We start from the raw sequence: 15,924 nt of genomic DNA, 5'->3' as shown, positions 1-15,924 counted from the left end.
GGGTTTGTGCATATGCAATATGTAATGCCCTAGCATGCTCAAATAGTTTTAATTAACAATCAATGCCACATGTTGTGCTGCGAAGGCATTCTTTTTATACTTTTCTCTAACATACTATGCCGTTGAGAAGACCAAACCATGTTAACACACCTTTTTTTTCTTTAAACAAAATCTAAATGCTACACTTTAATGCACAATCATACATGTTTTTCCATGAGAAAACCTTGGCCTTTCAGTCCCATTGCACATTGCTTCATTATACGAAGCATTTTTTATGTTATACAACATTTTTCCATAAAAACACCCCCTAAATGCATAATTTAACATGGAAATGGCTATAGACTGAGGCTAAGCCTCATGCTCTACAGCCCACCATACACCCAAACATGTTCTAATTTTTTAAAAAATTTAAATGATTTTTTCTAAGTTAATATTTTTTAAAATTTTATTGATTATTTTCATTATAAATACTCATTGTTTTGCAATTTTTGATCACACTGTATCAAAGTCCTAACCATGGCAATCAACATACACCATGTTATCCACATATAACATTTCTTTCAATCATTTCTATCAATTATTATCAAAACTATCTCATTTTGTGTGTGTTTTTGTGCTTTATATAATTAATTTCTCACTAATATGATGTTGGTTTTTGAACTTTCTTCATGACAACACTCAAACACGTCACATACTACTCTCATATCAAATTTCATGCCATGTACACATAATTCTCATGATTAAACAAAAAAAAGAACCAAATTTTCATAAAAAATAAGACTTATTGAGATTTTTCCTTTTAAATTTTTATAAATGAATACACGGCTAGCAAATTGGTCCTAATTTGGCTCTAATCAGTGCTCGTCATTGGATCTCAGCATCGGCATCATCTCATATTCATCTAGTTCAAGCTAGATAGCCATATCTCATCCCAATCTTCTATTGATTATTGCCACAAGAACAATCCACAAGAGGAGAGAAAGGGAGGAGAGAGAAACACTAGAAACATAGAATTTAATCAAACTACCATTCAAGAACCCAAAGGTGATGATAGAAAGTGAGAAAATAGAGAAGAATCATGGTAGAATAAGTTGGATAGGGTATGTTGAGGCACTGATAGCCATCTCTCTTCCTCCTCTCTCCTCATTATGATGGCACCTTCCTCCATTGCTTTTTTTTTCTACAAAAAAACAAAATGCCCCCTCCTTCTCATGAAAAATTGGGGAGGGGAGGGCCCCTAAGGCTACACCCCTTCCCTTCTTGCTCCCAACCTTTTTCATATTTGGCTTTCTTCTTGGCCTCTTGCTTGGTGTCCACATCATCAGTCACATCCGACCTCCGAATCGAGTTTTAAACATTTTTACCTACCTATTTGGAACTCTCGCACTACCTGACACTTGACATTATTGATTCTGCTACTCGAAAAAATATATGAGAATTTAAAACTATTGCAGGGTTTGTTTTTAGATGGGGACTTTAAAACCCATCTTTCATTAATGCTTAAAATGATTGGATTTGCCTCTATCACTTCCATTGGACTTGCATTTATGCTTTAAAATGATGAATTTTGGCACACTTTTAGCTCTCAATCTTGCTTAAAATATTTCTCTCACAAGTTAAGTCTATAAGGAGTGTAGAAGAGTCCAACCATTAGTTGCTCATCATTTCCGTGTGTTTAAACTGCCATTTCATGCTTCAAGATCTTAATTTATGTGGGGACATGGAAGAGGAACATATTTTTGGCCAAAAAGACCCCAAAATCATGAGGCATGCCCAATTTGAAGGGTAACTTGTGCTAGGGTTCAAAGGGGTGTGTTTTAAAGAAGGTGTCTTCTCATTAGGAAAAGATAAAGAAAGAAAAGAAACATGTAAAAGCTTTAAAAAATGCCTTCACGAGCTCCTTGTGACAATCTCCTCCTCCTGAATCTTCATCATTACTACCAAGGGAAAACATGAATCCATTGGTAGATCTTTTGTTAGACATGCTACCATCCCAATTTACATATGTATATCCAAACATCTATATATTTTTACCTACCTTATTAAAAAATCCATAATGCAAAGTGGACTTCACATACCTTAATATGCATCTAACTACATCTTATAAGTGAGGCTTTCTAGGCATTTGTACAAATTGACTGACAAGACCAACAACATAACATAGCTCATGCCTTGTGATAATCATGTAAATCAAACTTCCTACTATTCTCTTGAACATAGTAGAGTCTTATATCTTGTCCCCAACATCAAGACTCAACTTCACATTTTGCTCCAATGGTATTGAAAGAGGCTTATACGTTGTCATACAATACTTGGATAACATATCCAAGTCATATTGACTTTGAGACAACCATATACCATCATCACATCTAATCACCTCAATACCAATAAAGTGCTTTCAACTCAAACTTCTTTAAAAAGTCCTTAACTTTAGCAATCCCACTGTCATTGTGAGTCTCTTTATCCCATGATACCTCAAGAAGCCACTAAACTCATTAGAGAGGTACTCTTTCCCTCCATTTGATCTCAAGCACTTAACTTTCAAGCATGTCTTTGTTTCAACAACACCCTTGGAAATTTTGAAGTGCTCAAATACATCACTCTTTTCCTTCATGAAATATACCCATAGCTTCCTTGAACAATCATCAATAAACATGACAAAGTATTTGCTACCCTTAAGAGGTACACTCTGTGTAGGGCCCCAAAGATCTATATGCACAACATCAAGTATATTTTTGCTCCCATCTCTATCATGTGAAAAAGGTTGTCTTGCCTACTTACCAAAGTGACATCCTTCGCACACTTTGTGAAATTCTACAACTCTAAAAGTAAAAAATCTTGTTACTAATCCTTTGGACTGCATTAATTTTAGTATATTTGCATATCCAAAAAGTTTATGTGTTATTTCAATGTCTATGAGATCACTTCTTTCACTTTAGCATACATAGCAGCATTCATAGCAAGAATTCCAACATCGAAAGTGAATATGTGACCAACTCTACTTCCTTTTGCAACGAACATGCACTTATAATTGAAGTCTTCTACAAAATAACCTTTTTCATTAAATCTAACATGCGATCCTTACTCTACCATTTGGCCAACACACACTAAATTCTTTGTGATTGATGGCACATGTAGTACATTTGATAAACTCTTTGCCTGGCTATCATGCAAGTAAGGACAAGGGAACCTTTTCAATGTGTCAAAGTGGGTGGCATAAATTATCACCCATCTACACATAACCTAGATTTTGTAAATCCTACATCTCTCCAAACCATTCACCATGACTAGGCATATGATTAAATGCACCTGAATTGACATACCATACAACATCATGTGTTCACTTTCATGTAACATCATTCACCATATGCTACATAACAAATAGATGCTCATTTATTTCTTCATTCTATCATGAAGACGATGCATAATTTCCTTGCTGCAAGTTACCACTATGCATATCATCCTTCTTAGCATAATAATGGATTGTAATATGACCTATTTTACCACAATAATGGCAAACAATAGCAGAATTTCTAGAACCTCTATTGTTCTGTTATCCACCTCTTTCTTTAGAGCTTCCTGTGATATTCCAACTTTAATTTCAGTTTCCAGACTTCTCGCAAATGGACTTGAAGAAATCTAAAATCATTAAATAGAGAAGATTCCAAGCAAAAAGACCCAATGATTTTAACCCAAATTTTTTCTAGATTGACGAGGATTGTAGCCACCCATCAAGAAAGTTACCATGTGAACAAGAGTTATGAGCCATATTAGTCATTAGTGTCAATGTCTATAGTATGGATGGTCCAAAAATACTAGATTTTTAGACAAAGCGAGCATATTTTTTATATTTTGGATATTATTTATTGTAAATATCCTAAAAAGCTATGAAAACATCTAAAATAGGATGTCATGTAAAAAAAAAAAGTGACTTTTCTAGCCAGTTTTGGAGATTTAATGCAAAAAGAAGGGTTGGTGAAATCGCGTGTGTCGCGATCGTATTTTACAGTCAGCAAACAACACTTTGAACATGGAAAAGAAGGAGTGATCTTGAAGAATTTGGATCATGTATCTTGCGGTTTTATCCACCTTTTGAAGCCAATGGAATCATCAGATTTGTGGTGATCTGAGCATTAGATTGCATCTCGGAAGCTTCAATTTGTTGATTTTTCCAAGATCCCCTCCATAAGGAGCTCTTCTTCTTAGCCACAACCATTTTTCTCTAATTTAGCTATAAATAAGAGGCATAGGAAGCCATTGAGAGCAATCCGAGTAAGAGGGGAGAGGCCCTTCTTATGAGTATAGACAGTAGGGAAGTGCCGTAAGAGAAGCAGGAGCACGTAAACTTCTCATCAATAAGACAAGAAAGATACTCCACAAGTTCTCAAATTTAATTCCTTCTATCCTATTCTTGTATGGAATCAAGACTCTTCTTGATTTCTCGAAAATCTTGGTGATCACTTTTTTCCCCCCGTCAATCAAAATTCCATCAATTTAATTACCCCCAAGCTCCTTTGCCAAATTTCCCTTATTTGCAATCTCGCGATTAAATACCATGGCCCTGAAGAAGAAAGCTACAAAGGTCACAGAGACAGGAGCTGCAAATAACATTGCAGACACAATTACTATAATAGAATGGCAAGTACGGGGATTACAAATGAAGTCGCAAATACCATCAAACCAAGAACCCGCCGTCATGGAACCTCAAGTACTATTTTTTTAAAATAAAAACAACTAGTAAGCCTTTATTCCATGAATAGGCAATAGAAGTTGCATGCGTAAAGTAAGATTTTATTCAATTCTTGCATATAATTTCTTTGAGGAATACTTAACCATGAACTCCAAGGGGTACCTTGGGTTTGTACAAGATGAACCTAAGCGAATAAAAGGAAGGTACTATGTCCCTAAAAGATTTAATATTTTTTATTTTTGTATCAATCAAATGAAATCTCTGATAGGTAATAACGGACGTTAATCCTTGGTATATAAGAGACCTTGAGATACAATTGCCAAATGATATTGTTCGTAATGAAACTAACTAAGATTTTCTTTTACTACGCTCAAAGAACCACGAAACTCCAAGGGAGTTATCCTCAAGTATGAAATTCTTGCTTAAATTCAATCCAAACTAATCCTCAAGGAAGAGGAAGTTCAAGAAGAATATTGGAAGGTATTGCCACTTATGTTGATTTGTCTTGATGTTATTTTGCCACTTACCATGAATTGTCTCAAAGTTATCTTGCCACATATGCTGATTTGTCTTGATGTGATTTTGCCACTTACCGTGAATTGTCTCAAAGTTATCTTGCCACTTATGCTATTTTTTCTCAAAGTTATTTTGCCACTTATGCTAATTTTATTTGATATTATTATTATTGGAAAGAAAAGATTTTCCTTGGAAATAAACTTGTTAAAAGTTTATATATATTGCAATCACGATAAGATGTTTGTGATTGTAAGCTAGGTATTGATCTTTTCTAAAATCATTAGGCTAAAAGATGGATGATTCAGTACAGATCATAGATTGAGGCAGTAGTCCAATAAACATAGAATGCTGACTGAGGAAATATTCTTGATGTGGTGCTAGACCTTCCCAAGGCCAACGTGAATAAAACCTACTCCAAGGGGTTTTTCTTTTCTTGTTTCGCGTTAGCAAGTTTAGACCAATCATGATGCAAAATGCCTTGTTGTAAGGAGCTCTAGTTAGGAAGAGGTGAGGATATGAGGGGGCTCTAGTCATAAACTCCTTAGGCTCTTACGAACTAACAACTACCCTTCAATTTCTAGACTGTGTCTGGAAGTTTCAATACTTGTTGGGGAATGGAACTTGGAGAGAATAATACCTTCAAATAAGAAAATATTTGTAAAAGGTTATTTTTCTGAAAGAAACTATTAAGAAGAAATTGCTTTACTCAGTTTTTGTGTTGTGAATAAAAGGTGTGTAAAGAATCTGTATCACGAGATAAATCAAAGAAGTGGTTTTTATATGTTGGACCTAAAGTGGCAGGTAATTAGATAACTAAAACTACTCTCTTGAGAGAAATGGGAGGATGGACCCCCAACGGATCTAGACCTATGGTTGGGTGGTCTCAATAAGCCGAGAGCTTTCCTAAGAAGGAATAAAAATCGCACTTGATGGACTATTAAAAATCAGAAAGATTGACTCACATCACTTTAGAATCCCCTAATATTAATTAGTCACTGATAATAGATTTGACTAGAAAAAATTAGGTTGATCCTCGTGTTGGGAGCGATCGGAACTTCCACTACGGGGTAGACTCAAGCAAGCCTAGTTAGCAAACTCCGATGGTTTTATCAAAATCTCCAACCGCGCTTCCTAGGACATCTCTTGATGGGCTACTAAGAACGTATTGCCAAGGAATAGCTCTGGTGGCATGTTACACTTCCCTTGCCTCTAAAGTTCCCACGACCTCCTAAAACTTGCATTTCATTGAATTGCTGAATTAACCTATTTTGTTGGTTATCACTAGCACATCTCATACCACAACATCTTAAAACTTATTTTCCACGTCCCCTTCCTAAACTTGAGTAAAATTATTAGACTTATTCACCATTTCTTTCAGATGAGTCATTTTGTATATTGATCTCTTCGATAATCATGAGAGAGACCAACTCATCAAAATCTAGAAATGGCTCCTGTACATATACAGAAGTGACAAATGATTTCTAATCCTTCTCATTATTAAGGTCACCCAAAGTAGATGAAACTAGATCATCGTCATTAGACATTACATCAATTGCTATCAAAGCATGTACAATGCTTCTCACCTTCAAAACATACTCATTGATAGATATTTTTCCTTTCTTCAAAGTATTCAACTCTTTCTTGAGTTGAGTCTTGCATGTCTTTGTATTTACTAAAAATATGTTCTAAAAAATTATCCAAATTGCATGTGAAGTTTATACATAGTATTATCAATGACTACAGATATCCAATACATCACCTTTTTTTCCTTTGTATTCTATTTTTTCCCCACCTTAAATTCATTCGCGCAATCACACGATTGCTTAACTCTAGCTCATTTTCTTCACTTGAAATGAGATCATAACGGCCTTTTTCAATAAGAAAGTTCGTCACATGGAACTTTAATGATGGGTAGTTGTTATTATCCAACTTCCCAATGATGGGGTTTCCATTGTTCTTTGTCATTATCATAAAAAATTTACAAAACATCAAACAAGTCTTATATAACCTTTCACAACAATACACTAAGAAACCTTTTTCACCCACTACTGAATAGTACATGTAATGTGCAACCTATTTGTAGATAAAACTTATGTTTGCTTCCTAGCAAACACCTCAGAACTTCATATTTGAAATTTGTAACCTGTGCTTCTATTTTCGATCAACACAACCAAAGTTGCAATATGCCATGAAACTATTGTCGGTAACCTTGCAAGAACCTTGCGTGTCTACAATAGGACCCAAAATAGCCTCAAATGCCTTTAAAAATTGTGAGAAACTCCTAAATTATTATTTTGTAGGATATATAGTGCTCTGCTCATACACTAAATCTCACTGGAATTGGAGATTTTCACTTTGCTCTACTTCCAGTGCCTCCATAGGTAGTATCGGAGTAAAAGAGTGGAAGAATGGGAGAACTTTTTACCCATTGCTTGATTTCTTGAATCCTTACTTCTTCTTATTCACTTCAATATTTAAAACTAGCCTCTCTCAATGGTGTTGCTTTGATATCATGTCAATAATAGCGTGGTGGGGGGAGTTGCTTGAGTTGGTGCACCAAATGCACATCATACACACAAGAGGAAGCTTACTCAAGAACACAAGAAAAGAGATGGAGGCCAAAACATTTTCTTGCTAGTTTTTTCTTCTTCTTCCACACACAATACAATATACAGAAAGTATAAATAAGATATAACATAAATAAAACTAGTCTACTAAGTCAAACAGTGCATAAGTAACTATGGTAATAGATTAACGTTATAACTATGCTAGTTGTAGGTAGGTGTAATAAACTAAATATAATAAGTAATATGTCAATGGACATGTGAGGTTCATGATGACCACTGATGTGTAGATCCATCTAGCCAAGGGGTCCATTATCAATGTTCGCACGTGCTAAGCTTGACATCTCAACACAATGGGAACACTAGAAAGAACCTTACGACAGTGGTGACAATAGTCCTTAATATCCCATATGAAAGAGCTGTCAAACTACTTAATAATGTGATAATCCTTACTCCACCAAATGACTTGTTCTTGGTGTTAGCGTTTCTCTAAGTATGGATGCTCAAGATAAGGAATGACTTTACCCATCCAATCGCCTTAGTACACTTTGCAACTTTAAATTGGATCCGTGAGACCTACAAAGGTACCAAGTCCTATGTTAGCCCCTTACATAATAGGGCTCTAACTTATTGAATTTTACTTTAGCTTTAAACTCTACCCCTTGTAAGTTTTCTAAAAGGGTTTTAGAGCAGTTCTTTCCTATGTGAACAATTTTGTAAGGACCATGCCAATTAGGTTTTAACTTTCTTGGAAATAGCTCTCGACATGCATCATAATATTGGATCTAAATTGATATTTTTTGTCTTGAAGCTTGTGACACGCTTTATACACTTCTTTCCTACCTCTTGATACAACAAGCTCTACAATCGAATCTCATCAAGATGTACTAAGGAAGTCAATTGTTCTTGTAACACTTCCTCTTCACCCAAAGAGTGATAAATAGCAAATCTCATGGTAGGTAATTCAATCTCCAAGGGCAAGATACACTCTTCCGCACACATACTAACTTGAATGGGTTTGGCATGTTGCTCTTTTAAATGTCAAATTGTAAGCCCAAAAAGCTATATACAATCTCTTATCCCAATCATGCTTACCATTTGATACAATATTGGATCCCCACAAGCTGCTTATTGATTCTCTCTACCTGCCCATTCACTTGGGAGTTATAAGGGGTGGTTTTATTATGCTTAACTTTTATAGCTTCAATTACGGATTTTATGACCTTATTCAAAAAATGTGTTCCATAGTTAGACACCAATTCTTTGGGTATACTAAAACAGTAAAAAATTTCCTCCATGATGAAGCTAGTCATTTTCTTAACATCATCCTTCATTGTAGCATGAGCTTTAGAACACTTTGGAAGTATTATATTGCCACAATGATATAATGCTTCCACATAGTAGAAGAAGGATGTATTGGTACCACAAAATCAATGCTCTAATTTTTAAAGGGAGCAAGGCCACTAAAATGGGATTAAATGGTTGTTTATGATTTTTCCTCGCATCATGTCTCTGATATATATCACAATTCTTGACATAGTTGAAAACAACTTGGAAAATTGTTGACTAGCAATACCGGTACATAAAGCTTTCTAGGCAATAGTCCATAAAAAAAAATGGCCCCCACATGCTGAATTGTAATATTTCTCTAAAATGAATGGCACCTCATCAAGCACCATACAATGATGATAAACCTCATGCATGCATTTTCTATACAAGACACCTAGTACTATTGAAAAGCGAAGTGTTTGTTGCTTAATCTTTCACTTTTTAGATTTGGGAAGAGTTTCTATCGTGTTTCTTATGGACAGATAATGCATAATAGACACATATCCTAATGAAATTGAGGCTGCATCAGTTTTACATAGATACTCACAATTGTTTATGTCAACGCACTCTTCCTTTAGGCTTACCAAAATCTACTAAACATTTCAAAACACCATATTAGAGAATTTGGAAATCTCCTAGGTCCCACTTTCAAATAAGGGGTAAAGATATGGCCATATGGCTAGATCTTAATCCATGCTTCAAAGTGTGACTTGGAAAGAAAACTTATATAGTAATTAGGGTAGAGTCCACTTTCAAGTAAGGGGACAAGATTTGATCATATGGCCGAATATTAACTATATTGGGAATTTTGAAACTATATTAGAATTTTCAAATCCCCTCATACAATGTTACACAATACCTTGTAATTTTGGTGACTTGCAATGATATCAACCACTTGGCTAGGTGATCAGGAGGTTGAAGCTTGTTCAAAAATAGGCATAACCCCTTAGCCTTTGTGAAAAACACCACCTTCTCATAAAGAATGTAGTGCATGAACTAGCCTCTCCAGTAAATCCATGCTCATAATATTAATAGATGAGCTCGAGTCTACTAGCACACTTTCAATCAAAATGCCATCCATATAAGTCTACATCGAGGGAAATGTTTCTTTACATGCACCTACCATTCATTATCTAGACTATTGACACCAATAGGATCTACAACATAACCCATTCATAGGATTTTCTTGAAATCCTTATGAACATTTGGTGACAACCAAATTAACTGTAGCAAATTCACATCCGGCTTGACTTCATGCCGCTAGTACACTTGATAGGACCCCACAAGGCTCTAGTATCACCGCATGATCATCCTTTGTCACATTGCTTTCATCTCTCACCCTTGTACTACCCTTCCCACTTCTCTCATCAGAATTGAGATTATATATATGGGAAGGGAGGAGACAGAAATACTTAATTTTTTGATTTCTTATTTCTTTAAAATAGCCCACATAAATGGTCTCATGGCAAAGAGAAAGGAGAGTAGGCTTTGAATATATGATCAAAAGTGAGAAGTTACATGGAGCAGTAAAAAGCAACATAGAATTGCTTTATTGAGTATAGAGGTTGAGTATAGAGGTGCTACTATGGCAGCATGTGAGGCGGTATGACTGCAAAAGTTATTGGGTGATTTGAATGTGCATGGAGTTAGTCCAGTTATCATTCATTGTGAAAACATGAGAAACATATAGCTAGCTAGGGACCCAAAGTTCCATGTTAGGATAAAACACATTGAGGTATATTACCACTTTGTGAGAGAGAAGGTACTTGAAGGAGAGATTGACTTGGTATCTATCAACACACAAGATCAAATACCTAACATTTTCAAAAAGACATTGGGTGCAAAGAAGATTTGAAAGTTTCAAAGCTATGAGTTACAGATACATAATTAAGCTCGAGGGGGAGTGTTGTGATGGCAAACTCAACATGTGTGGACATTGATGATGGATTGCTTGGCTAGATGGATCCACACGTCTACATTTAGCACATTGGTGGTCATTCTAATCCTCATATGGCCACCACTGGCTTGTCACTTATTATATTTAGTTTGTTGCAACTACCTACAATTGGCATAGTTATAACACCAATCAATTAGTATATTTAGCTATGCACTGTTTAACTTAGTAGGCCACTTTCCTTTATGTTGTATCTTATTTACACTTTGTGTACATTTTATTGTGTGTAGAAGAAGAAAAAACCAGCAAGAAAACATTTTATCCTCCATCTCTCTTCTTTTATTCTTGAGTGAGCTTCCTCTTGTGTGTATGGTGTGTGTTTGGCACAACAACTCAAGCAAGTCTGCCCTCCACCTGATTCTTGACACATTGAGTTCAGTGTAGAAGGAGGGATAGTACCTGTTGCACATCCTCTCTATTATCTAGACTTTTATTGTGATAAGTATGAGTAGGTTGATCAATATGGCATGACACATTAATGAGACCCTAATCTATGCATTTTATTTTGATGGATCACCTCGTTGCCCCACCAAGCATGCAATTAAAGGGGTTGCGATTAAAGATCCCCATCATAGAGTGGTTATGAAACTGATAGTTTATTTAGATAACACTTTTACTAATAATATGATGGAATAAAAGGCCTTACTTATGGGTTTAAATTTAGCCAAACATAGTGGTATTTGTTGGTTATTGGTGAAAGGAGACTCACATCTAGTGATCAATCAATTCAATGGGACCTATAATGTGAGGGATCCCATTCTACAAATGTACCATCGTGCAACCTTAGACACTTGAGATTTTTGAGTCTGTAATTTGTTAGTTGATTCCTTGTTAGTGGAAATCCTTTGTAGATTCCCTCGCTAATTAGGTTTTTGTTGAATATGTATTATCTCAAGTGTGATTTTGAGGGGTTTCTAGAATTATTCAATGACATTAGCCTAGGGCTACTTTGGGGACTACTTGCTCACATGTCCTACTTTGGCTGTCGATGGTTAATATAGGTAACGAGATAGGTAGTGATAGATTTCATTTCAACCCTATCATGGATGTATCGAATCGTTCAAATCCATATTCATCAAACAACCCTTGCTACAAGGTTTAGCCAATATTTTGATGTATCTAGTGTAGGGTCTGAGTGGCCCATCCCTTGGTCTAGGTTTTGTGCATTATGAGAGTTTCTATGGGAATCAAGGGTTTAGCTTAGTATTTTTTTGCTAAGTTTGGGATTGTCTCGGCATATCTCATTAGGCCATGAGGGCCAATTCATTTTCTTCCTTTGGTGTGGGTGATTCTAACCTTTGTGTTGTTGATTGAGTTGTGTTGTACAAGTTAGTCCATCTATAGTCAAGGTCTCATAAATTTCAACATCTATCCTTCTTCACTATCGATTGTCTCTATCACCTTGTTTGTTGTTGATTATTGCTTTATGTTTTGAAAGGTAGGGGTAGAGATCACTTGTGTATGTCTTTCCATGGATGTAAGGCTAAGACTTAGGCTAGGGTTTGAGGGACCTTGCTAAGTGAGAGGCCTTAATTACTAGTTTCTGACTTGAGGATGCCCATGGGTAGTCCTGAGTGGCATGCTCATCTTCTTGATGGTCGATAGGGTACTGGTTCTCCTCTGTGAGGTAGCTTTCCTAGTGTGATTTCTTGTTGCGATAAAGACCCATAGTGTGTGAGGAATGGGATTTGAGTGTAGCCTATGGGAAAAAAATTGTTGCTAGTCCCATCATGGAAGAAGAATAATAATCATACTACTAATCATAAAGAGCTAGAAGGTACTTGTTGCCTCTCACGAAGGCTTGGTAGGCTCCCGGGTTCAAATAAGTAGGCCTTGGGCCGGTGCCCTATCCTACTTGGGATAAGGCCTAGCTGTGGGGTGAAAAGAAAAAAAAAGAAAAAAAAGCTAGGTGTCACCTTGTGGGGTTTTGGTAGATTCCTAGGTTTGAGTTAGCCTTGATCTCCTTGGGGCACTCTAGTCAAAGAATGGGTAACAAGACATCCCCACTAAGAAGAACAATGAAGGAAAAAAAAGAATAAAAATATACAAATAAATCTATACATGATAATGGACTAGCAAAAGGATTCATAAAGGGGATATTGGCCTAAGCATTTTTATCTTTATTATTAGTGGGTTCTAAGTTGAAGGGAGTCACCCTGGGCCTCTTGCTAGAGCTTGTGTGCCTTTTGTGAGGTTGGGTTGTCCCCTAGGTGTTTATTTCGATAGGTTAGGTTGGCACTTGGGTCACCTTATGAGTGTTTGACAACAAGGATAGTTATTGAGTGTCATTCCCTTGGGGGAACCCTCATTTCTTGGTCCTATTTTTGGCCATTGGATCCATGGTTATGAGGCTTAATGTGTAATTTTTTGTTCATTCTTTGGTTGTCACTTTGCCTATTAGTTGTGGATTCACATTTTTGTGTTGTTTTGGTAGGTCCTATTCTTGCATTCAATGAGATGGGTTGCCCTATCTTGTGGTCACCTATGAGAGGCACACTCTGTGAAATCTCAAAGCATTTTGATAGATCCATGAGGATGTTTTAGTGAAAATTGAATATTTAAAGCTTCAAAGTGGCCGTTCGTGCAAAGTGTTCAAGGTGCAAGACATGGAACATTTTAAGGTTAGAGGCATAACAAAGTGCAAAGTTAAGTCTACAAGTAGTGTAGAAGAGTCCAATCATCAATTGCTTATCATTTCCACACATCTAAGGTACCATTTCATGCTTCAAGTCCTTAATTTATGTGGAAACACAACAAAGGGATATGGTTTTGGTTGAAAAAGGCCCTAAAATCATGAGGGACTTGTGGTAGGCTTAAAGGGGTGCTTCTTTGGAATGTGTTTTCTCATTATGAGGAGAGGAAAAAAGGGAAACAATTTGTAGAAGATGAAAAATGCATTCATGAGCTCCTTATGATGATCTCCTTCTCCCAAATCTTCATCATCTAAGCACTTTTAAATAAATAAATATATATATTTCAGAGTGTACTCTCCTTTCTCTTCGCCATGTACCATTTATGCGGGCTGTTTTGAAGAAACGAGAAATAAAAAAAATTAGTCTTTCTCTCTCCTTGCAAAAATTTAGTCATTTTCTCTCCTCCCTCACACAATGTCAATTCTTATGCAAGAAGGCGAAAGGGGAGTATGAGGGTGAGAGATAGAAGTGATACAAAGAAGGATGATTTTGAGGTAGTGATGGAGAATTGTGGAGCTCTATCAAGTGTGTTAGCAACCATCGGAGCGCCAGTGGCATTGATATGCACACGAGGCAACGAGTGCATCACAACATATTAGTGATTTTTGGGTTAGTTCATTAATTTGAATAGGAAATGGAATGGGATTGAAAATTTATTTTAGAGGAAGGAAAATAGATATGAATACTTAATTTTTAAAATTTTATATATTTTATTTTCTATTTTCTTGAATGTCTATTAAAAATGGTCAAATTTTAAGAAAAATCATTTCATAGTAGAGAAAAATAAGAAAGAAATTCAATAAATAGTAAAATTCTATAAATAAATAAATAAACATAAAATATAATTATATTTTAAATATAAATAAAAAATATAAAAATTAGTATCTTCGTGTCTAAATTAGATGTTTGGGCAACACATGTGTAATGTCAATGCCATTCACAGTTGTCAATGGAATCTATGTTTTATAAACCAAAGAATAATTGTGGAGAGCATTTATTCTTTGCTATATATCATGAATAGGTTGAACTTATGTTAGTGCCTTTGGGATGTAACTAGCAATGTTGCCAGAACGAGTAGAAAATTCATTGAAATATATAAAGGGAGGTTTGCTATACACACACATCTTGTTTTCTCATTAAATATGGTTGTGAAAATTCATGAAACTTTGCACTAAACCATGTACTGCACACACCAATACATAGCACCTTATTTTCCAATGACTTAGTGTATGAGGTAGTCCTAACTGTTTAGTTACGTGGGCTTAAGAGGGTTATAAGTGAGCAAAGAGTGGACCTTGTGTTACATTTGTGCAGAAAGACAAGGATCTACAGGTGAATCCCTACTAACAAGGTTAGTACACTCATTCTAGAGACCATGGCACTTAGACAAGGGAGGGCATGTGTTACGTATATGTGGTGTCCTAGACACCTTATGTTATGCACTCTTGCTTGGAGTTCGGGGCATGAAATTAGATAAGTGGACTATATAATGCAACATTTTAGATTTTAGAGAGAACTTCTAGCTTATAGCAGGTCACTCATGGTCAGAGAGCCATGGGGGTTGGTTATGTGAGGTCTAACAGTGAGCTTTGAGCGAGAGAGCCACTCTTGGGCCCATTTTAGGTCCCAATAAAGAGCATTTGATGATGATCAACTATTGACTATTCCTCATAGGTGATCTTATACCCTAATCCACCAAAGGCTTGCACTCGGCCTCGCTTGTTGTAGGTTCTCCGTGTGGTATCTCTAAGAGTTTTAATATATGAGGGAGAAATTTCCCAAACATGGAGGAGGAGGGTGTACAAGTGGAGAAGGAGGGCTTGCAACAAGTGGAAAAGGAGGGCTTGCAACAAGTGAAGAAGGTGAGCTTAAGACATTTGGCACAACAAGTGGAGAAGGACAACTTGTAGAATTTCTTCATGAATAAAGTGGACTCCTTTCATGAAAACCTCAACACAAATATTCTAGCACATACCAAACTATGCTCGGATAAAGTCATGGACCCTTACATGAGTTTGTGTGCATGATAAGCTTGCCACTCTACCTACTTTGTATAAGTATTATTGGTACTTCATTACATCATTTTATCTTAAACATGGGTATATGCATATACTCATTATTTTACATATCAATTTCCATATATTTAAATAATTGAGGTTTTTGTAGTTGTTGCAAATA

Source organism: Lygodium microphyllum, chromosome 10 (assembly GCF_053477565.2).
Source record: "Lygodium microphyllum isolate KBCC chromosome 10, Lygodium_microphyllum_v1.1.10, whole genome shotgun sequence".
Classification (NCBI taxonomy): domain Eukaryota; kingdom Viridiplantae; phylum Streptophyta; class Polypodiopsida; order Schizaeales; family Lygodiaceae; genus Lygodium; species Lygodium microphyllum.
The sequence above is the reverse complement of the archived record's forward strand: the minus strand, read 5'-3'. Positions refer to the sequence as shown.